This window comes from Vombatus ursinus, unplaced genomic scaffold (assembly GCF_900497805.2).
Source record: "Vombatus ursinus unplaced genomic scaffold, bare-nosed wombat genome assembly UNPS02010461.1, whole genome shotgun sequence".
Taxonomy (NCBI): domain Eukaryota; kingdom Metazoa; phylum Chordata; class Mammalia; order Diprotodontia; family Vombatidae; genus Vombatus; species Vombatus ursinus.
Genome location: NW_020950239.1, coordinates 8,429,569 through 8,453,832, shown reverse-complemented (window position 1 = coordinate 8,453,832; position 24,264 = coordinate 8,429,569). Strand labels below are relative to the sequence as shown.

At 39.9% G+C, this 24,264-nt stretch overlaps 1 protein-coding gene across 2 annotated transcripts in view; it reads left to right on the top strand.

Annotated features, from left to right (window-relative positions):
* Positions 1–7,460: 7,460 nt before the first annotated feature.
* G3BP2 (G3BP stress granule assembly factor 2) overlaps positions 7,461–24,264 on the top strand; it is a 43,737-nt gene continuing 26,933 nt past the window's right edge. For both annotated transcript variants that reach the window (XM_027854530.1, XM_027854529.1), the window contains exon 1: positions 7,461–7,684. The gene's annotated coding sequence lies outside the window, so the exon portion shown is untranslated. The remainder of the gene's footprint in view (positions 7,685–24,264) is intronic.

Genomic DNA, 24,264 nt, shown 5'->3' with positions numbered 1-24,264 from the left:
CTTTCACAAAGCACCCCCAATTACCTGACATTCCAGAACAACTCTTCCCTTCCCCTTTCCTGTTCCCTTTGCTTATCTGAACGGACTCAGGAGCGGCGCCCCTCTTCCCCTCCCCCTTCCTGTTCTCCTTGCTTATCAGTATGACAAAGGTACCTCTGGGCTACCTGATATTCCAGGCATTCTAGAGCTGTGCTTGCCCCTCCTACCATTCTCTTGTTCCCCTTCCCCCAATTCTGTAAAATTGTATTTAAACCAGACCTTTAGCCTGGCCAATTTTCTGCTTCCCTTGGGGGAACAAGGCTTGCAGCCTAGGCTCTGTCTCTCCCATGTAGAAGCAGGGTCTGCTTAGGTGAGTCATCCTAATAAATGCCTTTCTTTAACTTGGAGACTGTCCTTGTGAATGTGAATTCTTTTAGGACACTAGAACCCACATGTCTATACTTTATCATTTCTAATAGTACTCCAACATTCTTGGGGTGCATTGTAGACCCATCACTATCTACTTTAAGCAGTGGTTCTATACCTTTTCACTCTCCTTTCCCCTCCAATATTGCCAACACAGCCTCTTTTCAAACAATATTCAATGATTTTGTACTCCCAGCATTGTTCTTACAGGACCATGCCATGATTTGGTATTCATTCTTTGTTACCTGCCCTTGCTTCCATGTTTTATATATCTTTTGAAAATATTAGTTGATAAATTCCTTGAACACTTACATTAGTCTCTTTGAATAACTTTCTTTTTTAATTTTTTGTTAATTTATTTTGATTTATCAATAATCACTTCCATAAGCTTTTGAGTTTTAAATTTTTCTGCCCCTCCCTCCCCGCCTCCCTCCCCAAGATGGCACACAATCTGATATAGGCTATACATATGCATTCCTATTAAACATATTTTCACATTAGTCATATTGTAAGGAAGAATTAGAGCCAACAGAAGGAAACACAAGAAAGAGAAAACAAAATAGAAGAAAAAAATAGCAAATAGTATGCTTCAATTTGCATTCAAATTCCATAGTTCTTTCTTTGGATGTGGATAGCATGTTCCATCATGAGACTTTTGGAGATGTCTTAGATCATTGCATTGCTGAGAAGGGCTAAGTCTATCACCATTAGTCATCACACAAAGTGGCTGTTATTGTGTACAGCATTCTCCTGGTTCTGCTCATTTCACTCAGCATCACACCATACAAGTCTTTCCAGGTTTTTCTGAAGTCTGCCTGCTCATCATTTCTTGTAGCAAAATAGTATTCCATTACATTCATGTACCACAACTTGTTCAGTCATTCCCCAATTGATGGGCATCCCCTCAATTTCCAATTTTTTTGCCACCACAAAAAGAGCTGCTATAAATATTTTTATACATGTGGGTCCTTTTCCCATTTTTATGATCTCTTTGGGATACAGCCTTAGAAGTGCTATTGCTGGGTCAAAAGGTATGCACATTTTTATAGCCCTTTGGGCTTAGTTCCAAATTCTTCTCCAAAATGGTTGGATCATTTCACAACTCCACCAATAACGCATTAGTGTTCCAATTTTCCCACATATTCCCCAACATTTATCATTTTCCTGTTTTATCATGTTGGCCAATCTGATAGGTATGATGTGGTACCTCGGAGTTGTTTTGATTCGCATTTCTCTAATCAATAGTGATTTAGAGCATTTTTTAATATGACTATAGATGGCTTTAATTTCTTTATCTGAGAACTGCCTGTTCATATCCTTTGACCATTTATCAACTGGGGAATGACCTGTATTCTTATAAATTTGACTTAGTTCTCTCTATATTTTAGAAATGAGGCCCTAATCAGAGATACTGGTTATAAAAATTCTTTCCCAGTCTTCTGCTTTCCTCCTAATCTTGGTCACATTGGCTTTGTTTATGCAAAAACTTTTCAATTTAATGTAATCAAAATTATCCATTTTGCATTTTGTAATGTTCTTTATCTCCTGTTATGGTCATGAATTCTTCTGTTCTCCATAAATCTGATAGGTAAACTATTCCTTTTTCTCTCAGTTCGCTTATAGTATCAGTCTTTATATCTAAATCATGAACCCATTTTGACTTTATTTTGGTATATGGTGTAAGATTTTGGTCTATGCCTAATTTCTGCCATGCTCTTTTCCAGTTTTCCCAGTAGTTTTTGTCAAATAGGGAGTTCTTATCCCAGAAGCTGGGGACTTTGGGTTTATCAAATAGTAGATTACTATAATCATTGACTACTGTGTCTTGCATACCTAACTATTCCAGTGATCCACCACTCTATTTCTTAGCCTGTACCAAGTAGTTTTGATGATTGATGCTTTATAATATAATTTAAGATCTGGAACAGCTTGGCCATGATCCCCTGCATTTCTTTTCATTAGTTCTCTTGATATTCTGGACCTTTTGTTATTCCAAATGAATCTTATAATTTTTTCTGGCTCTACAAAATAATTTTTTGGTAGTTTGCTTGGTAAGGCACTGAATAAGTAAATTAGCTTAGGTAGAATTGTCATTTTTATTACATTAGCTTGGCCTACCCATGAGCAACTGATGTTTTTCCAATTATTTAGATCTGACTTTATTAGTATAAAAAGTGTTTTGTAATTGTGTTCATATAGTTCCTGGTAGGTAGACTTCTAAATATTTTATAATGTCTACAGTAACTTTAAATGGAATTTCTCTTTCTATCTCTTACTGTTGGCCTTTGTTGGTAATATATAGAAATGCCGATGATTTGTGTGGATTTATTTTATGGCCTGCAACTTTGCTAAAGTTGTTTATTATTTCAAGTAGTTTTTTGCTTGATTCTCTAGGTATATCATCACATCATCTATGAAGAGTGATAGCTTTGTTTCTTCTTTGCCTATTCTAATACCTTCAATTTCTTTTTTTTCTCTTATTACTAAAGCTAACATTTCCAGTGTGATATTGAACTACAGTGGTGATGATGGACATCCTTGTTTCACCCCCGATCTTATTGGTAATGCTTCTAGCTTCTCCCCTTTACATATGATTCTTGTTGAAGTTTTAGGTAGATGCTACTTATTATTTTAAGGAAGACTCTATTTATTCCTATGCTCTCTAGTGTTTTTAATAGGAATGGATGTTGTACGTTGTCAAAAGCTTTTTCTGTATCTATTGAGACGATCGTGTGGTTTCTGTTAGTTTTGTTGCTGATATGATCAATTATGCTGATAGTTTTCCTAATATTGAACCAGCCCTGCATTCCTGGTATAAATCCTACCTGGTCATAGTATATTATTCTTGTGATAAGTTGCTGTAATCTATTTGCTAATATTTTATTTAAAATTTTTGCATCTATATTCCTTAGGGGAATTGGTCTATAATTTTCTTTATCTGCTTTGACTCTTCCTGGTTAGGTATCAGCACCATATTTGTATCATAAAAAGAATTTGGCAAGACTCCTTCTTCACTTATTTTCCCAAATAGTCTATATAGTATTGGAATTAATTGTTCTTTCAATGTTTGATAGAATTCACTTGTAAATCCATCTGGCCCTGGAGAGTTTTCACTAGGGAGTTCATCAATGACTTGTTCAATTTCTTTTTCTGAGATGGGGTTTTTTAAGTATTTTACTTCCTCTTGTGTTAATTTGGGCAATTTATATTTTTGTAAATATTCATCCATTTCACTAAGATTGTCGAATATATAATTGGGCAAAATAGTTCCTAATTATTGTTTTAATTTCTTCTTCCTTGGTGGTGGATTCATTCTTTTTATTTTTTGATACTAGTAATTTGGTTTTCTTCTTCTTCTTCTTTTTATTAAATTAACCAAGGGTTTATCTTTTCCCCCCCCATAAAACCAGTTCTTAGTTTTATTTAGTTCAATAGTTTTCTCAGTTTCAATTTTATTAATCTCTCCTTTGGTTTCCAATATTTCTAATTTGGTATTTAATTGAAGATTTTTAATTTGTTCTTTTTCTAGTTTTTTTAGTTACATGCCCCATTCATTGATCTCCTCTTTATCTATTTTATTCATGTAAGCATTTAGAGATATAAAACTTCCGCTAAGAACTGCTTTTAATGCATCCCATAAGTTTTGTTATGTTGTCTCATTATTGTCATTCTCTTGAATGAAGTTATTGAGTGTTTCTATGATTTGTTGTTTGACCCATTCATTCTTTAGGATTAGATTATTTAGTTTCCAATTATTTTCTAGTATATCTTTCCATGGCCCTTTATTATATATAATTTTTATTGCATCATGATCTGAAAAGGATGCATTTAATATTTCTGCCTTTCTGCATTGGATTGCGAGGTTTTTATGCCCTAGTACATGGGCAATTTTTGTGTATGTGCCATGTACCACTGAGAAAAAAGTATATTCCTTTCTATCCCCATTCAGTTTTCTCCAGTGAGCTACCATATCTAACTTTTCTAAAATTCTATTCACCTCCTTAATGTCTTTCTTGTTTATTTTGTGGTTATATATAACATAATAATAATATAGTACATATATACATATTACTTCATTGTCTATGGTGCCTTTTAGCATGATGTAGTTGCCTTCCTTATCTCTTTTGATAAGATCTATTTTTGCTTTTGCTTTGTCTGAGATTAGGATTGCTACCCCTGTTTTTTTTACTTCAGCTAAAGCTTAATACTCCAGCCTTTTACCTTTACCCTATGTGTGTTCCTGTTTCAAATGTGTTTCCTGTAAACAATATATTGTAGGATTATAGTGTTTAATCCATTCTGCTATCACTTTCATTTTATGGGAGAGTTCATCCCATTCACAGTTATGACTACTATCTGCGTCTTTCTCTCCATCCTATTTCCTCCCTGTTTATGCTTTTCTTTCTCCTTTCTCCCTTTTCCTCCTCACTAGTGTTTTGCTTTTCACCACAGCTCCCTCAGTCCCGCCTCCCTTCTAGCAGCCCCTCCCTTTTCTTCCCCTTTACCCTTACTACTTCTTCCCTCACTTCTATCCCCTTTCCTTTTTCTTTCCCATTTTCCTTCCTACTGCCAAAGGGCAAGTTAGATTTCTATACCTAACTGATTATGTTATTTTCTCCTTCAGCCAAATCTGATGAGAGTAAGGTTCAAATCACTGAGGGTCATCTTCCCTTGTAGGGATGTAAACAGTTAGCCTTTATTAATAACATGTTGTTGTTTTTTTCTGTCCTGTTTACCTTTTTATGCCTCTCTTAAGTCTTGCATTTGAAGATCAAATTTTCTGTTGAGCTTTGGTCTTTTTATGAGGAAGGTTTGGAAGTCCCCTGTTTGGTTGAATATACATCTCCTCCCCTGAAAGATTATGCTCATTTTCACTGGGTAGTTGATTCTTGGTTGTAATCCAATCTCCTTTGCCTTACAGAATATCATATTTAACAGCATATGATCTTTTAATGTAGAAGCTGCAAGGTCCTGCATAATCCTGATTGTGGTTCCATGGTATTTAAATTGTTTCTTTCTGTCTGCTTACAGTATTTTCTCTTTGACCTGGTAATTTTGGAATTTGGCTACTATATTGCTTGGTGTTTTCAATTTGGGCTCTCTTTCAGGAGGTGATTGGTGGATTCTTTCAATGGCTACTTTACCCTCTGGTTCTAGGACCTCGGGGCAGTTTTCCTTGATGATTTCTTGAAGGATGCTGTCCAGGCTCTTTTTTTCATCATAGTTTTCAGGTAGAATAATAATCTCTGCCTTTGGACTGGCTGCATAGGCCCAAACCATGGGATTCTTTCCCTCCTTAACTCTTTCAGTTACTCTGGCTTCCTTGAAGACAGCTCAAATCCTACCCAGTGCCTTCCGCCTCTGAAGTTCCTTCATCTACTTTGTCTCTATTTTAGTTTTAGTTTTGCCATTTGTACCTAGTTTTTGCATATGTACAAAAAACGAGCAGTTGGAAATATTGTAGCTAGAATGTGACCTTCTTGAGAGCAGGGTAGCTGGATCTGTTTTCCAGGTCAGTTGTTTTACCAAAGAGGATAGAACTCATTATCTGCCCTAACTTCTTCCATTCCATTATTATTGAGGGTATCACCAGCCTCTCAGGCTAGAATGTCATTTTATTTTTTTTTTTTAAGGCAATTGGGGTTAAGTGATTTGCCCAGGGTCACACAGCTATAAGTGTCAAGTGTTTGTTCTGAGGCTGGATTTGAACCCAGGGACTTCAGGGCCCGTGCTCTATCCACTGCACCACCTACCTGCCCCTCAGAATGTCATTTTAGATCCTCACTCTAACTCACCAACATATCCAATCTTTTGCCAGTCTTTCCTGCCTTCAAAGGATCTTTCCTATGTATTCCTGTTCTCCATTCATCCAGCCATCACCCTAGTTCACCCTGATCACCTCTCACCTGGACTATTCAAGTCCTTCCCTCCAATTTATCCTCCACTCATCTCTTAAAGCCTAGGTCTGCCTAGTCTCTCTACTCAATAAACCCTAGTGGTTCCCTATTACCTCCAGGATCAACCCAAAGTCCTCTGATTGGCATTCAAAGCCTTTTGTAACTTGGCATCTTCCTACTGCTTTCTTTTTTTCTTTTTTTGTTGCTTACACTTTACACTCTTCCGTGTTCTATGATCCATTTACACTGGGCTATTTCTACATCCAGGACTCCCCATCTCCTGTCTCTCTGCCTTTGGACTGGCTGCATAGACCCAAGCCATGGGATTCTTTTCCTCATCTCTTTTAGTTCATCTACTTTGTCTCTATTTTAGTTTTAGTTTTGCCATTTGTATCTAGTTTTTGGATATGCACAAAAAACGAGCAGCTGGAAATATTGTAGCTAGAATGTGACCTTCTTGAGAGCAGGGACTTCGGCCTTTCTTTGTATACCCACCGCTTGGCGCAGTGCCCGGCACATAGAAAGCATTTAACAAACGCTTGTTGGCCGTCTGGTAGAGCTGAGACTAGAACACAGGTGGTAGACTAGGACTAGAACTGCCCAGTCCAAGGTTCTTCGAACTACACCCCCCCCCCCCCCAGCTCCACACTGGGCTGAAACTGTAGCCGCTCGCCTGCAAACTGTAACTGCAGCAACGTGTAAATATCTCTGTAGACCAAACTGTTACATCTTTTTTTCCCTTGGCACGAACCATCCTATCCTTGCATCTGCCAAGATTACAATGTTGCAGCAGGAGAGCCTCCTGCGCCCGCCCTGTTTTAGGGGAGGACCAGCTAACCGGGCTCCCGGCTCCTAGCTTCCAATGACGTCAAAGCCGCGGGAGCGCGCGGGCGGGGGAGGACCGGCGTTCCAGAGGCCGGTTCCGGTTTTCTCCAGTCCGGGCCGCGAGCGGGAGGGAGCGCGAGAACGGGCGCCAGGGTCGCCGCGGTCTGCGCGTGCTCAGAAAAGGGAAAGGGCTGGGGGGAGGGAAGGCGGGCCCACGGTAAGAGACTCGGTGGTTGGCCGAAGCCGCCCCGACGGGGCTCCCCAGCCGACCTGGCAGGGGTAAAACAATAAGAGTGGGCGGTGGTAAAGGGGGCGGGACCCCAGGGTTCGCTGTCGCTCGCTGCCAGAGCCCTGGAGAAGGAGGGGAGTCGGAGAGAGAGGCAGCGAGAGAGACACGCGTGCGCGCGCCCCGCAGGACAGCGCCCGAGACTCGCTCCGGGGGTTTTTTGTTGCGTCGGGGAGGCCGGGCCGAGCGGAGCGAACGCGGACCATCCGCCGCAGCCTCTTCTGTGAACTGAGTCTGTTCGTCGGCTGGCCTCCGCTGCTGTTGGTTGGAGGTGTGTGTGCGTGTGTGTGTGTGTGTGTGTGTAAATGTGTGTGTGTGGGGGGGTGCTGGTGGTGCGGTGGCCGGGAGGGGACAAACCGCTGGCGCACCCCGGCTCGAGGCAGCCGTCTGGCGCGAGCCGCCGCAGGACATTGTTCTGGCTGGCGCCGCGGGCGCGCGAGGGGAGCCGGGGCCGGGCCGAGGTGAGGGCGGCGGGCAGACAGCGGGGAGCGCAGACCCGGCCCCGGGGGGCGGGGGGGGGGGGGGGGGGGGGGGGCCGGGCCCCGCCGGGGGGGGGGGGGGGGGGGGCCGAGGCTGGAGTCGCGGCCTCCGGGCATCGTCGCTGCGAGCGAGCGAGACCCCGGGGGCGCCCGCGCACCCCCGCCCCCAGCCCGTGCATCCGTCCTTCCCCGGGTGGGGGAGGGGGAGGGGGTCCCGGGCCTCCTCCGCGGCCTCTCTTTGCAGGTGGGAGGCCTTTCCTCCGTTTCGCAGCCCCTCGGGGTTGGCAGCTCATCCTGGCCGAGCCTCCCTCCTTCCACGGACCCGGAAACGGGGATAAAGGGACTTGCTCCCGAGGTCTCGATTTTTATACGTCTCTTCTCCGCAGACATGTAGGGAAGAATTAATTTAGGGGGTGGGGGGAATAGGTAGGCCATCCCTTTGCCTCTCCATTCAGAGGAAAAAATAGCGAAACCTCATTTTTAATGGATGTTTTGTTTTCCCTTTCTGAATGATGTATTTTGTGCTGAATCCCCGTGAGGACGATATACCGGCTTTCTTGTTTTGTTATATGTGATGGGCACGTTCACTTTAGAGCCCACCACTGTCTGGCTCCAGCCTACCTTTGCGGCCATGTTTTATGATACTCTGCTTTGCACGTCCTGGGTTCTGTATTCCATCCCTAGCCAAACCCCACTGCCAGCCTTTCCAGATCGTGTTTCTTGCCACCCTGTCTCTAATAGGCCCCTTCCATACATCCTTTAGGGCCAGCTCAAGCATCACCTTCGGAAATGTTCCCTACTCCCTCCCCAGCTGGAAATGATTCCTTCCAATAATCTCTCTTGCCTCTCTGTTTGACCTTACCCATGTATTTCTGCTGTTCTAACTTGTACCACATTGTAACTTGTTCTTTTTTATTTCCGTATTTGTTTTATCCAAACCTCTCCTAGATTGTAAACGTCTGGAGCTTGTGTCCTGTGGCATCGGTGGGGGTGGGGGGAAGGGCAGGAGACGACGACGGCGTCGGCGCAGCAGCTGCTGAAGGTTCTTCATCTTTGTCTCTCTAGGGCCTTGCATGAAATAGGTGTTTAATACGTGTCTGTTGAAAGAGAATTCAGTGGATGGGTATTACGGTATATGCTGTTGCATAATACAACACTGATGATGACCAGAATCTTCCTCCTGCGGTTCATCCAAGTGCAAGAATTGCATATACCTGGACCTTTGTGATGCTATACTTTTCAAGGGAGAACGTCCTGTTAAGCCTTAATTTGCTTTCTGGGAAGAGTAGGGAAATTCCTACCTAAGTCTATATTTGCCTCTTAATTTAGACTTCATTAAGTGAAGAAAATGACCTAGCTAAACATTCTGTGGGCCTTTGGGCATCTAATAAAGCTGCTGTTTTTAATTGAATTCTGATAGGTAACCTGGATTTGAACCCAGAAGGAGGATGATTCTCCAGATGAAATAATCTTTTAATATTATAACATTTTATTTCTAGGAATGGCCATATGTGGTCTTTCTGATTTCTCTTTGATTACCTACTTTGGAAATGCTTCATTAAGTACCTTTGTAGTTCGTTGTCCAGAATGTATCTGGACATGTAGCTGGAATGTAACCTGACACCTGTCGAGGTTCTAGGGGAAATGTATAAGTTGAGAAGCTGTTTTAAAAAATTATTAAAGGCATCTATATTAGGGATTATGGTTGGGAAAAAAATATTGTGGTAGGGAGCAGAGAAGAGATTTTTATGACTCTGATATAAGGGACCCTTGGTAGAAAAGGTGGGGGGGAAAGGCCAACCCTGATCTCAAATGGAGATTAGAATTCTTTTGGCAGTTGAATAATACGTTCCTATCATCATATAACATCCAATTTGTGTTGGGAGTCCTTTTCTTTTTGTGGCCAGCATTTTACATACTATGCAGAATTCAGAGTATCTTTTTTTTTTTTTGGCATTTTACTGATACAACTTAAGTTTTGTCATTAGCCTTCAAATATTTAAATTTTATATCTCTACTTGCAGATATAGCATTCATGCCTTAGAAGCCCCTCTTCTCACAAAATCTTTTTGAGTTTTTTGATATTCTTTATTTTTCATGTGATTAAACTGAGACCTAACAGGTTTTGACATGCCCATAAGGTTGTCAGACTATTAAGTATTTTATAAACTCCTTAAAGAATATGCTTGAATTTAGGTTTCTCTAGGATTTTCCCAGTCTATCTTTCAGTTGCCTTCTTTTTTCTTCAGCAAGCATTTTAAAAATGCCTGCTATATCCAGTTACTCTGAAAGGCTTTTAGGATTCAACACTGCCCCCAAGGAGTTTCTTGTTCTACAAAATAACTGTTCTTTCCATTTTAAAGTTTCTTTTTTGCCTAATACAGTTCCATTGGGTAAGAGGGGGAGTGTTTTAAAGACTTGAAGATGGATAGCTTTTTATATTGTATTTACATTCCTTAAAAATCAAGGCTTAATTGCAAACTCTTAACCTATTTTCCGTTATTAGGAAAATAATTTTTTTCTTAGTTCAATAGCTGAAAACTGTTTCTTGGTTCTACCCCAGGATGCCAGCATTGGCCTGCAAAATAGTATTTACTGGTTATCGTTTCTTCTTGGATCTTTTAGTTAAATTGTGTTGCTCCAGTTTGTTACTTATCTCATTTAATTTCCCTGTCTTTTATTCACTTTGGGTCCCCTGAGAGAGGGTGTGATACAGAATCCTGGAGTAGTCTTCACTTTTCTGAGTTTGCTTAGTAGCTTGAAAGAAACTTACTGTAGATGACCTGGGCTCCAGTGGAGTTCTTGAAACTTTAACCAGGCAAATCCCCAAACCGCTGTTGCCTCTGTAAGCTGGGGAAGAAACCTTGCCTTCCTCCCAGGGTTGTTAAGATAGTTACGTGAGAGACGGGAAAGCACTTTGGGCATAAGCCATAAGTGTCCTATGTTTGTGTTATGGCATTATTCTTTTTTGTGCTAGATCTTTGAATGTGGTCTTGATTTTTACCTGATGTACAATATTTTACCACCATATATTGCTCTCCTTATAAAATTTTGGAGCCTGCTTATCAACTATTCCACAACATCCTTTTTTAACCCAAGACTATAGGACTTAGGTGTTGTTTGTGAAGCTCTGGTTGTATTGAATTTCCCAGAAGTGAATTTTTCATCTCCGTGTAAGAAATAGCTTGCTTACAAAGCAGTGCAAAAATGGGAATGGGCTACCTCAATCAGTCAACAGGCGTTTAGTAGGTAGGTACGATCTATCAGACCCTGCGAACACCAAGACAAAAGGCATAGAGCCGGGGGATAGGCCTCCTGCTGGAGGAACAAACAGTAAGTAGTGCCAGTGTGCCTAGATGAGGTAATATGGGAAGGACCAGGTTGTGAAAAGCTTTAAATGTCAAATAGAGCTGTTTATATTTTATCCTAGAGGTAATAGAAGCCCACTGTAGTTTGAAAAAGACTGACTGGGGCAGTAAGGTGGAGCAGCGGATAGAGCACCAGCCCTGAAGTCAGGAGGACCTGAGTTCAAATGTGACCTCAGACACTTGACATTTACTAGCTGTGTGACCCTGGGCAAATCCCTTAATGCTGATTGCCTCACCGAAAAGCAAAAAAAAAAAAAAAAAGAGGAAGAAGAAAGACAGACTGACATGGTCAGACCTGCACTATTGGAAAATTACTTTGGCAGTCATATGGAAGATGGATTGGAGTGGGGAGAGCTTTGATGACAGTTAAGAATCATTTATTAAGTTCTTAACTATCTGTCAGATATTGTACTAAGCTACAGCAGTCCCTTTTCTCTGGGAGCCTTTCTAATGAGGGAGACCTGAATAACTTAGGTACCTACTAGATATAGACAGTAGACAGGGACATATCTTTGTAACCCTGGTGATCTCAGGGGAAGGCACTAGCTTTTAGGAGGACAAAGAAAGGTTTCCTGTAGAAGATAGGATCTGAGTTGAGTGTCAAGGAAAAGGAAGGAAGCTAGGTGAAAATGTGAAGATGGAGAGTGTTACAGGCATAGGGGAGATAGCTTGTGCAGAGAGTTGGGGGGTGGGGGAGCAGCGGTTCAAGATATGAAATGTTAGGAGTAAGGCTCAGTAGACAGGCCAGTGATTCATAGGGTGCACTGGAGAAGTAGGAAGGGGCCAGGTTATAAGTTTTTGTTTTTGTTTTAAATGCCAATAAGAGGCCTTTGTATTACTCTTTGGAGGTAATGGGCAACCATTGGAATTTGAGTAGGAAGTGACTGTAGGCAGACCTAGGTTTTAGAAAAATCAACATGGCAGCTGAGTGGAGTGAAGAGAAACTTGAGGCTAGAATAACAATTAGGTGATGAAGGTCTGATCTAGAGTCGTGCCTCTAGCCTGGGTAACTGGGAGTATGGTGATGTCCTCAGTAATAATAGAGTGGGAGAGGGAAGGTTTTGGGTAAAGGATAATGTTCAGTCATGTCTTATTCTTTGTGACCCCATGGACCATACTGTCCATGGAATTTTCTTTGCGAAGACATTGAGTCATTTGCCATTTTCTTCTCCAGAAGATAATGAGCTCTGTCCAAAAGACAATTGGCAACATGAGAGTGGAAGTCTGGAGAGAGAATAGTGCTGGATTTATCGATCTTAGAATGATGTATGCAGTGATGATAACTGAACCCACGGTACCAAGTGAGAGTATAGATAGAAAAGGAGGCAGCCTGAGATGGAACCTTGGGAGACACCCAAGGTTAGTGGGTAGGACCTGGATAAAGATTAGGCAGAGGAGACTGAGTAGGGGTCAAGGCAAGGAGGAGAACCAGGAGAGAGCAGTGTCGTGAAACCCAGAGAGGAAACAATATCCAGGAGAAGAAGGTGATCAACAGGGTCCAAGTTGCTAGAAATCAAGCAGGATGAGGACTGAACAGAGTTAGCAGTTAAGAGATTATTGGTAACTTTGGAGGTTGCTGCTGGTTCATTTGATTGATGAGGTCAGGTCTGAAATCAGATCACAGAGGGTTTAGGAGAGATTTAAAGGAAAGATAGTAGAGGCACCCAAGTATGGATGATTTTTTCCAAGTAGTTTAGGTTGGGGAAAAGTGGGAGGGAGAAATGATAGATTTGAGGTTTTTGTTTGCTTTTTAAGTTTGGAGGAGAGCTTGTTGATAGAGAATGTTTGGAAAATGAGAATGAGTTAGTGGTTATAAGACTTGGGAAGAACTAGCCTGAATCAGGGTGGTGGCTGTGTTAATGGAAAGAAGGATCATAATTTTGTTGTTTGGTTATTTTCAGTTGTATCTGACTTTTCATGACCCTTTGGGTTTGGGGATTTCTTGGCAAAGATACTGGAGTGATTTGCCATTTCCTTTTCCAGTTCATTTTGCAGATGAGGAAACTGAGGCAAACAGAGTTACATGACTTGCCCAAGGTCTCACAACTCAATTGTGAGTGTCTGAGGCCAGATTTGAGCTCCGAATGATGAGTCTTCTTGACTCCAGACCCAACATTCTCTCCACTTCACCACCTAGCTGCCCCCAGGATCATAATAGGTTCCCCTTAATGAAGTTTTTCAACTAGTTGGTGGTGTTGTGGAAAGTGTTGGACTAGATAACCTCAGAAGTCTATTTGGAAGGCTAACCAAATTGGAAGTTACTGTTCTAGACTACAGAGAGAGAAGCAGCCTGTGGAAGTTACTGCTGCAGAGTATATTTAGAGAGACAGCTGTGCTGCTCAAAGTATTGGACTAGAAGTCAGCAAGAACTGAGTTCAAATTCTGTTTCATATGCACTAGTTTTGTGACCCTGAACCATTCACTTAAGCTCAATAAAATAGGGATAATAACAATACCCACTTTACAGGGTTTTGTGAAGCACTTTGTAAATTTTAGCATCATCCTCATCATCATTATTTTTCTGGTTCCATTCTACCACTACTTGTGTAACTTTGGACAGGTCACATAATATCTTGGATCTGTGGAACCATTAAAAATCTCCTTTTTAGTTCAACTAGAACCAAATAGATTACTATATTACTTCCTTTTCTTCCAATGTAATAGGAGGGGTTAGAATAGATGGCAGGTAGGTGGCACAGTGAATGAAGCAGTAGACCTGAGTCCAGGAAGACCTTAAGTCTTTAAATCCTGCCTCAGACACTAAAGCTGTATGATCCTGGGCATCCATCTTATCTTAGTGTCATTTTCTTTACCTCTAAAGTGGGGGTGATGAGAGCACCTGCCTCTCACTTGAGATCAAATGAGATAATGTATATGTAAAGAACTTTGCAAAACTTAACAAATCTTAGCTATTTAGTTACCTTCCATCTCTAACTGGATTCTGTAATAGTGATGTTTCTATAAACAAAGCCTAGATAGGGAGGGAATTGGGGAAGCCTCCATGCTGACAGAGTGGCTCTTTCTCAGATCTAAGCCGATGGTAGCTGGGCTGGGTGCTGAGGAATGCCTTGGCTATACTGCCAAAAGGGAAATAGGAGTTTCTCTTTCCATTCTTCCAGGGTGAGGAAAAAAAAAGATAATTAATATCCTGGAATGCATCCCTTTTGTATCAGGGGTACCAAGTTTCTGGAAGCAAAATGTGTATTCTATTAATTAAGAGGGATATTACTGCACCCCCACCAACACAATACAGATGTGAATCTTGCTCTAGTCAGTGCTTTTAAAAATGATCTGTTATGTGTCATTTGGTTTAGCTGTTTAGCATCTTATATTTAAGCCAAATGTTGGGCAGCTTGCCCTAATATATGGAAGGAGATTGTTGCCAGGAAAACCTTTAGTTTTTTTTCTTGTATTTTTTTGTTAGAAGCTATATTTATCTAGAAATAAGTATTTTAAAATTTCTATTAAGACAGTCATTAAGGTCATAATTTTATAAATCTAAATAATTTGGGTTTTCAGGGGTAAACAATCATTATTCTTTGTTTCTCTTTCAACCCACTTTTGATCATTTAAGAGCTCCTTCAAATCTCCAACAAGGGTGGGTAAGAATAGGAAAAGGGGATAAAAAACTAAAATCAGTTGCCTTTGCTAATTGTTGATTTCTTTACCACTCCCCATCGTCAAAGATTTTTTTTTTTCCTGAAGGATGATAAGGGGGGAATTTTGCAACTATTGGCTAAATTAAGGAGGAGGAAATTTCACCAATTCAAAGATAGACATGACAACAGTGATATAATGAGTAGAATTATTCTCATTATTTCGATGCCTCTGTGTGTCTGTGTGTACACAGACACACACATGTTTGTATTTAGCTCTAATTATCAACTCTTGGGATGATTTGTAGCAGTCTTTTAATCCCACAGCCATCTAACTCACTTCTGGAAAAGTTTTGTATCAATTGGTATGAGATGCAGAGTGTGTTGATGTTGCCGAGTTGTTTCAGTCATGTTTGACTCTTTGTGACCCATTTGGGGTTTTCTTGGCAAAGATACTGGAGTGGTTTGCCATTTCCTTCTCCAGATCATTTTACAGATGAGGAAACTGAGACAAACAGTTAAGTGCTTTGTCCAGGGTCCCACAGCCAGAAAGTGAGGCCAAATTTGAGCTCAAGTCTTCCTGGCTCCAGGCCTGGCACTCTATCCACTATGAAACCTAGATGCTGAGTAAAGTTACTGACCTGGAATTAGGACTGTAGTAGTGATAAATTTGGGCATCTCTGTGTCTTCTCTAGACCCATCTTCTGATAGTGTATATTTAGGATTTCTTTCTTAAGGACCAGGCCTTAAACCCAAATCACTCTGGCTCTCATTGGGCTCCAGGCCAAGTCCAGCTTGGTCATTGTTTACTCCTCAGAAGGTTTCTGAGATTGATTCAACTAGAACCAAACAGATTACAATATTACTTCCTTTTCTTCCAGTGTAATAGGAGGGGTTAGAATAGATGGCAGGTAGGTGGCACAATGAATAGAGCAGTAGACCTGAGTCAGGAAGACCTGATTGGTTTTGTTTTTTTTTTCTTTGACTCGGTAAAAGAGGCTATTTTCTGCTTCATTTCTTACCTAGTCTTAATCACTGAATAGGTGCTGCCTCAGTCATACTGAGACCTGTGAAAGGCCTTAGCTTAAAAAGGCCAAGGTCTCCCACTGCATCCAGGGCCATCTCCAGTTGTCCTAATCAGCAGATGGCTCTGGAGGAGAAAGTGAGGCTGGTGACTTTGCACAGTCCTCCTTCACTTAAATCAAATTCACTTGCACATCATCGAATCACCTTCCTGATGCCGTGGTCCTCTTTGAGAATGAAGGACAGGCACCAACAGGACTTGGATTAGCAGAGTAGGCATGGAGAGTCATTTGGTGGCAGGTTGGATATAGAAGGGTTAAAAGAGAAGGAAAAGGAAACGATGATTTCACAGTTTCTGGCTTGATTAGAATTGTGTTAACTGTGAATAGAAGCGATAGGAGAGTTGAGAAGGTGGATTGGCAGGACCAGATGAATCAGGACTTGGTGAGTTGTGACAATGAAACTTGAGAGTAGGAGAGATCCTTGAGGCAATTGACATTTCAGAGCCAGAATGAAGGTGAGAGGTTTGGGTCATTAATTTATTTAGAGGTGATCTTTAAAGTCATAAACTTAGCATGAGGGGTGTGTTTATAGGTGAGGGGTAAGAGAAGTTCCAGCAAAAAATGAGTAAGTATTGGCCTGAAAAGTCTCATGGTTGCAGCATGAATGGAGGAACAAGAGTTTCATGCTGATGGAGAAGGATGAGAACTAAGAAAATGCCATTCATTTGACGGGGTTCGTTTGGCTGCTTTTAAGAAAAAAGTTTTAGGTAAATGGTGGAGGGAAAGATTGCAGGGTTTGGAGAATGACCTGGATATGAAATACACATGGTGTAAACCACAGGAAAGGAGGACAGTGTGGGTGGGAGTAGTATCAGGCAGGCTTCAGGGAAGATTATTGGTTCAAGAGTAGAAACCTGAGCATGTTCCAAGGAGGCTGGCAAGGAACCTGTGGAGAGGCTAAGGGATGAGGATAGGAACTGTGGAACTGGTATCCTCAGGACTCTGGGGGAAGGGAACAGGTGAAAAGATGGGGGTAAAGGGGTATAGAAGGCAAGGTTTTTAAAGATTCTCCTTCACTCTAGTCACAAAGCCATCATCCTTCAAGCCCACATTAACTCTCACTTGGACTATAGCAATTAGTTCCTTTCCTCTCTGGTTCATCACAACTGCCAAACAGAGATTCCTAAAGCACTTGTCTAACCATGTTACTCCTTTGCTCAAGAATTTCAGTGGTCTCCCTCTTGCCATTAGGATAAAATACAGACTCTTTGAAAACTCTGCATTCTGGCTTCAGCATATCTTTCTAGATTTATTTCATATTTCTTTATTCTTCTTAACCCACCGTACCTTCTAACTAAACTGGCTATTTCTGCAACTGGAGTGGAAGTTGAGTAGTCAAAGATAATTTATTTTGAGTCTAGTCAGTACTATTGAGAGAAAAAGGCAAGTCAAGAGGAGGAACGGAGACTCTGATTTAGGGGAGAGGGGATGAATTTGCTTTTTGACATTGAGTTTGTGGAAGCCAGGATATGCAAGTAGAAATAGCCATCCAGTACTTGGAAATGTAGACCTGAAGGCTGGGACTAGAGACATTCTGGATTCATTCACATAAGAGGTGATTGTTGCAGCTGGGGAGTAGAGAGAGCTTGTTTTTATTTTTGTTTTTTAATGATGGTGGAGGCTTGAGAATAAAGACTTCTTTTTTAAGCTAATGGAAAAGGAGAGATTGAAGCAGCAAGAGAAAGGAGGAGAGGGTGTTGATGAACACAGGGTGGGTTTAACTTTGGCATCAAGGGGGGGTTCACTTATTCCTCAGCAAATGGAGCAAATTGAGAGGCTGGGTGAAGGTGTAGGTAAATTGAATTGTGGATCTGAGGGTGTTTACGGAACATCAGGTGGCCATGATTTTCCCAGTAAAGTAAAAAGTGTTTTGTCCTAATGAGAATGAGAGGGAGGGCAGAGAAGGGGCTGGGTGCTGGAAGAAGAATGAATGAGTTGGAATAGTTACCTCTGGGAATGCTGTGGAGCAGGGTTTCTTAACTGGGGTCTTGGAGCTTTAAAAAGAAGTTTTGATAATTGTATTTCATTATAATTGATTTCTTTTATAATTACACACACATACACACATTTGAAAAGTTTACCAGATGGCCCATGACACAACAATCTTTAGGAACTTCTGCCATAGAGTATCATCATGAGTTAGAAAGCAACCTTTATGGTCCAAGTGAACTAGATAGAATCTGTATATGCTTAACTTTAAAATGAAAACATCATATGTACATGTATAAAGGAAAGCAAGTAGAGTTGAATTTAAATAGACTAAATTGGTGGTGGTTTGGTTTGTTTGTTCAAGGTACATTCTCATATTTTCTCAATCCTCCTCCTCCCCCCCCCCCCCAAAAAAAATCCCATAGCACTTTGTACTCTTCCTTGCTCAGGATGTTGACCACTCAGGGTAGCAGACTACATTGACCCTGTGTGGTGTTTGTTATAGCTAAACAAATAAGAGTAGTAACCTTTGGTTACTGGCTAATGTCTCTTTATATTACATTTGTGGGTAAGTTAACATTATATTAGACATAGTTTGGATTATGTTTAAGTTAGAACTATCTTCTCTTTTTGACCCTTCCTCCCCCCACCCCATGGTCAAATCTCAATTCTTAGCCACACATTAGTCATTCAGTATTATAGTGAGGGTATGTATGTTATGTCTGTATATGTTTCCATACGTGAACATGATTTTCCAACTCTTCATTTTGTGTGTGTGTGTGTGTGTGTGTTTAGCTAGATGTTTGCTTTTATTTAACTAGCTACTCAGGGTTATTCTCCCCGTCCCCCCATTTCTTGTAGAAGTGGTTTCCTTAACTCCTAACTACTCATTTGGTTGTTAGGAAGATCTCTGAACCCTTAGTTATGCAGTAGTATTTTGATTTGTGGTCTCTGATTCTGATGTGTCTGATGTCTCATTCTGATTATTGGCCAATTACTCCAGCAATAAAATCTCTTTAAGCAGAAGAGATGTTAGCACTTTATTTTGAATTTGTATTTTTCTTGAGCCTTTTGCTTTAAAATCACATTCATTTCCAAATATATACCCCCCCCCACTCAGTGAGCTTTTCCTTATAAGAGTTATAAAGAAAGAATCAATTCAACAAAGCCAACTGTGACACATTGAATGTCTGATCATCTAGATAGGCTTCTTCACCTCATCACCGTCCTCAGTTCACCACCTCTCCCATGAAAGGAAAGTTTGGTCAATACAATTGACACAGTGGTCAGTTTCATTTTTTGTGTGTTTTCCATTTATAGTGTTGGTGTCATTGTGTATGTTTTCTGGATTCTGATCATTTCACTCTTCTTTCATTTCCTAAGTGCAGGCTTCTGTGAAGTGATAAGTAGATCCTGAAAGACCATATGCAAAATTATTCAAACAAGGTAAATGGAAGAACCATAAAGATGAAATTCTATGCTGTGTCACTATAACTACTGAGTCTGGCCCTGAAGAAGGGATGAGAATATGCATCTCCCCTTCTTTTCAGAGGTGATATTGCAGCTGTACTGTCAGATTTGATGTGTTTCACTGAACTGCTTTTTTCCCTCCTCCTCCTTTTTTTAAAAAATCTTTTTTGTAAGGAATGACTTTGTTGGGGAAGGAGAGAGAGAGAGATACCCTGAAATGAATGTGATTTTAAAACAAAAGATCGATTAAAAAATTTAAAGATAGAGGGGGAAAATGTCCTGCAAAATCTTGATAATTTCTGTTTCTTATAATTCAATATTTCTCTCCATTCTTGTACTACATGTGGTTCAGCCATTCTCAAGTTGATATAATTTACTTTTGTTTCCACTTTTTTCTTCCTGCCACAAAAAGTGTTTTTTATTAATTTTGGCATTTATGGGACATTTCTATCTTGGAAGTCCTTACTGTTTTTTACCTAGCAGTGGCATCTCAGGACCAAAGGGTATGGACACTAGAGTGCCTTAAAAAAAAATTCCATAATTCTTTCCAGAATGATTGGACTAATTCTCAGTTCCACAGTATATCCCCATTTTTTCCTCCAGTTTAGATTTGTGGTTGTTGTGGTTTTTTTAACCAATGACTTGTAGCAGTCTTATGTGATGATTAATAGTTTGCAATTGTTTTGATAATCATTTATTCATCTCTTTTGGCTACATATCTGTTGGGAAATGGCTCTTGATCTTATATATTTGTGTCAATTTCCTAGCTATTAGACACTATTTGAAGGTCTTGACAATCCTATTCCTTAATCTTGACCATTAGACCTTTATCAGAGATAATTGACTTCAAGGTTTTTATTATTATTGTCATTTTCACTTCAGTCAACAAGATTGTTACGTGCCAAGTACTGTACTGAACTAGAGATACAGAAGAAATTGAAAATCTGCCTTCAATGACTAGTCTAATTTAGGTTCTTGTCTTAGCTACATTGATTTTGTTTGTGTGAAAAACTTGTATGCTAGTACTTTAAAGGCTTCAGCGCATAAGTTTTATAGATACAATATAGCTAAATTAAATGTTGCAGCAGGACAGAGAATGAAACTTCTATAGTTGCAGCTCTGTAAATGAGAGAAGGAAGATGTTTCTTTGATACTCTACCACAGTTTTATGTTATGTAGTATCAGACAGCAGTCGGTTGGTGGGAGGTCACATACACTGAAAACGTGTATTCTGAACCACAACCAAGTCACTGACTATTTTAATTTGTTGTTGGTTTTTTTGGTGGACCTTTCAGGGTATTCATATTCTCTCAAGTCTTTATTGGACTAATAAGTCCAAGAAAATTGTTAGAGGGGGCATATATGACAAATGTAAAGTACTTTATAAACCTTGAAGCATTATATAAATCATTTATTATTAGAATCCATGAATTTCTTGGCATCTCTTCAGTCTGATCATTTTTCATCTTGCAGTCTTCTCATTTTTTTTTTAACCTTTTGCCATCCTATTCACTTTATTCTACTTATGGCCAGCTTTTTCATTGTCCTCTACAGTGGATCTATACTCTGTAGGGATATAGTCAATAAACCCTCTTTATATATTAGTGTTATGTGTATGTATTTGTTTTGTTTATTGCTATTTTTCAGAGATCTTAACTTTTACATATTTACTAAGGAGATTATTTTTTAAAAAGCGTCTTTTTGTCTGAAATCAGCTATCCCCAAGGTTTACATCACATTATACAATAGATGTTTACTGAAGGGCATGTAGATGAGAACCTTAGTGATCAATTAGTCCCACTTCTTTATTTTATAAATATAAGGAAACAGACACACAACGGTTGTGATTGAACCAAGGTCTTCTGACTCTTTCCAGAGAGCCTTTGGAAAAGATATCTTAGTTAAACAGATGGGGGAAATTACCTATAGCATATAGAGTAAGAGAAGTGATCCGAAACACTATTTAAAAGAATTTATAATGAGCACTTTTCTAAAGTATGTACAATCTGTAAACTTAGTTTGTCTAATCAGGTTTTCTTAAAATGTCCTTCTCTTGTCTCCTTATTGTCTAACAATGAACCTTGTGCTCTCTTTTTTTCTTCCTATCTTATGGTACCTATACAGCTTAGCAAAGACTAAATTATATTTAAAATGCATGGTGTGGCTACTGTAAAAGTTTGTAGGCCCCTACAAAGCAGATTTGAGGCAGTTTGAGGAGCAGTTCATTAGGTGATCTGTGTTTTACGGAAAATGAGTGATTTTATTCTAATTTTTTGGAAATTGTACAGCTAAATATTGCCAAGGATATTGTGAACTTGACTTATAGTAATTAAAAATGAACTTCCATTAATTTCTTCCTCTCATTGCCATAGCTTTGGGCATTTTACCTTCAACACTTCTACACAAAATATTGTACTTACTCTAGGTGCAGAACACTAGACCTTGAGCTGAAACACTTGGGTTCAAGTTCCACTTCCTAGCTTTATGTTGGGTAAGTGACTTTGCCTCCATGGTCCTGAGTTTCCTCATCTATAAAATGAGAGGTTTGGATCGAATTATTTGGGTTGACCTAGCTCTAAAATTTTGTGATTCCAAGGGTGGGATGGTAAAAGAGAAGAGACAAAATTCATTACCAGCTCTTGGTATTTTTTTTTTTCAGGGGAGGTTTGAATTCAGATGGGCTTTGAAAAAAACTATTTCCTACTTTTGTTAACTTTTTTTTAATATAGGTTTTATCTTCACTACAATTCAATATGAGTATAAGCCACTCTCAGGTTTTATAAAAGCCAGATTTGAGGGGAAATTGCATCTTGCATTTGGATCAGACAGATATCTGTGGTCTCCCATGATACCAGTCTTGCCTATTTTTTTTTTTTTTTTTTTTTACAAATGAGAGTTCATTCAGACCTTGATAAGTATATGCCCCTTTGAGCTATCTTAAATTTGCTTCCCAAAAGTGGGTATAGTCATAGGCTTTTGTGAGTAGGCAGGTGTAAAAAGAATAAAACAATCTTGCTGTTAGAATGGACATGAATGGAAATATAACCTAACTGATACAAAATCCAAGACAAGCCTCTACTCGAATATTTCTAGTAATGTTGTTTCTATAACTAGGTAGGAAGGATATTGGCAATCAGGAAAACATCCATCAAGGTGAAAGGCAAGAAAACTCACAATCCTGTAGTTGAGGTTTAGAATCAGGGATGTTTCACCTTAAGAGAAGGCTTACAGAGATAAATGGCCACTGTACTGCTGAAATATTTGAAATGTTCTGTAGAAGAGGGATTAGCCTTATTATGCTTGACTCCAAAGGGAAAACAAGTGCTTGCTGTGTGCCTCCATTGTGCTGGGTATTGGAAGTACAAAGAACAGAAGGAAAGTAGTCAGCCTGCAGGGAACTTATATTTTGTTGGTCAGAAACATGTGAATAATTAAATGTTTTAAGTACAAATTATATGCACAGTAATTGTTGGGGTGGAGGGGAAGCACTGCCAGCAGTTGCAGAAGGCCCAGACTTTGTGTTGCAGTCGGCGCTTGAGCTGAGTTTTGAAGGGAAATGGGGATTCTAGGGGATCGGAGGAGGGAGCCCATTCCACACTTGGGAGATAGCTTGTGCAAAAAAGGTTGGGAGGGGGGAGATATTGAATGTAGACCAGTTTGGCTAGAATTTAGTACAATAAGTGAGTAATAAATAAATCTAGAAAGATGGGTTGGAATAATATTGTGAAAGGATTTAAGTGTCCAACTGGGATTTGTATTTTATCTTGAAGGCAACAGAAAGCCCACTGGAGCTTCAGGGGTTCAGAGGTGACATTTGACCCTAGATGATGGAAATGAAACACCAGCTTTGCCAATAATGAATTAGAGAAGCAAGGGAATATGGATAGGAAGACCAATTAGGAGACTATTGCAGTAGTCTAGTAGAGAGGTATTTAAGGCCCAAGGTTGTGTGATATGAGTGGAGAGATTTGGTTGATGATGGTTAGGGATTGTGAGAGTGAGTAAAGTGTTGTAGATTGCAAACCTGGGTGACTTGAAGGATGGTAGTGCCTTGGACAGAAATGAGGAGTTAGGAAGAAACCTGAGTTTGGGGGAGAAAGATAATACCTTCTGTTGGGTATGTTGAATTTCAAATGTCTGTGGGACATTCAAATAGAACTTGTCAGGTATTGGAATGTGACTTCTTACATTGAGCCAAAATTTGCGTACTTCTAATTGCAAATCATTGGTCCTAGTTTTCATCTTTGGAGCTAAGCATAATCCTAATCCGTCTTCTACAGAACATTTCAAATATTTCAGCAATAGGGTGATCATTTATCCCTGTAAGCCTACTCTTAAGGCTAAACATCCCTATTTCTAAACCTCATCTGAAGAGTTTTGAGTTTTCCTGCCTTTCTGGTTACCTTCTTGGATGTTTTTCTGATTGTCAGCATCCTTCCAAAAATAACTCTAGAATAACTTCTAACTCTAGAAACAGTATTCTAAATGTGGTTAGAACCATGTTTTTCATTCTAGTCACAATCATTAACATTCCCATATATTAAGTGTTGTGATCTTGCCTTTGGTACTCTCTGTTTTTTATACTTTGCTTGATATTTACAGTTGAGTCCACGAAACAGTTATCTCTGAATCTTGTATGATTTGAACATGCCTGGAAGAAAGCTGGCAGCATATACACTATTTGAAATGCATTTTTTCCATTAGCAAATAAACACAGTAGCGTCTTGTTTTCTCTGTACCTTTCAGGCTGTTGTGTGTCACTAAGGATGGTTTGCTGTAAAATATAATTAGGTAACAAAAACCTGTTTCTCTTTCACACCTTTAAGGAATTGTTTGGTGTATTGATTGTTGTTGTAGATGGCATTTTGGAGAGGAATCCATATAGATAGTGAGGTCTTTCAGATGCTTCTGTTGTACTGGCTGC